At 45.2% G+C, this 1,198-nt stretch overlaps 1 pseudogene; it reads left to right on the forward strand.

Annotated features, from left to right (window-relative positions):
• Positions 1-441: 441 nt before the first annotated feature.
• On the forward strand, positions 442-559 carry LOC124778441 (annotated as a pseudogene).
• The last annotated feature ends 639 nt before the right edge of the window (positions 560-1,198 follow it).

A 1,198-nucleotide genomic window follows, 5' to 3' on the forward strand; every position in this document is an offset into this window, starting at 1 on the left:
TCCCCCAATCAGCTCGGGATTTTGAAGTTCTAACGCGCCAATTGAAAACGATTCGGTACGATATTCTTCAGGAGGCCATCCAACGACTCTGTTAATAAATACCCTACCGAAAAAATGATTGCATAAGGACCAGAGGTGAACCAACGCATTACTGACTTCCTCGAATTGTGAAGGTCTTTCTGTTGATAAATCATTCAATTTTTCTGAAATTGTAATCATTTCGAGGATGAGATTTTCACTCTGCAGCGGAGTGTGCGCTGATATGAAACTTCCAGGCAGATTAAAACTGTGTGCCGGACCGATACTCGAACTCGGGACCTTTGCCTTTCGCGGGCAAGTGCTCTACCATCTGAGCTATCCAAGCACGACTCACGCCCTGTCCTCACAGCTTTACTTCTGCCACTAACTTCCAAACTTCACGGAAGCTCTCCTGCGACTCTTGGCAACGGCCTTGCTGCAGTGGATACACCGTTTCCCATCAGATCACCAAAGTTAAGCGCTGTCGGGCGTGGCCGGCACTTGGATGGGTGACCATCCGGGCCGCCATGAGCTGTTGCCATTTTTCGGGGTGCACTCAGCCTCGTGATGCCAATTGCGGAGCTACTCGACCGAATAGTAGCGGCTCCGGTCACAGAAAACCATTATAACGACCGGGAGAGCGGTGTGCTGACCACACGCCCCTCCTATCCGCATCCTCAGCTGAGGATGACACGGCGGTCGAATAGTTCCGATAGGCCACTTGTGTCCTGGAGACGGAGTGCTGCTTTTCTCCTGCGAACCTTGCAGAACTAGCACTCCTGGAAGAAAGGATAATCATTTGTTTGTCTATACGTATACATCACATTTACCGATTTCCGTCCTGTTCGGACAATTCTTTTGTGGTGCGTCGCTTTTTTTGCCTTCAAGCATAATATTTATTTTACTAAAAAATCAGTTTACCGGATAAGATGCTTTTAAATCAGGCTAAAAGTACAACATAATTTCTGATAGCCCTACACAGATTCTTAGCCCCATACACATAATCCTGATATTTTGTGATAATGAATTTTTAATACGTATGAAAATATCTATAAGATTTAAAACGAAAAATGTGGGACGCATGCAAGAGATAACCATAAGGAGGTGATGTATTTGTGCGTCAGGCATGTGCTGCATGAATCTCACGTTTTTCATTTTAAATCTTAGAAATATGTTTTCA

Source organism: Schistocerca piceifrons, chromosome 2 (assembly GCF_021461385.2).
Source record: "Schistocerca piceifrons isolate TAMUIC-IGC-003096 chromosome 2, iqSchPice1.1, whole genome shotgun sequence".
Lineage (NCBI taxonomy): Eukaryota > Metazoa > Arthropoda > Insecta > Orthoptera > Acrididae > Schistocerca > Schistocerca piceifrons.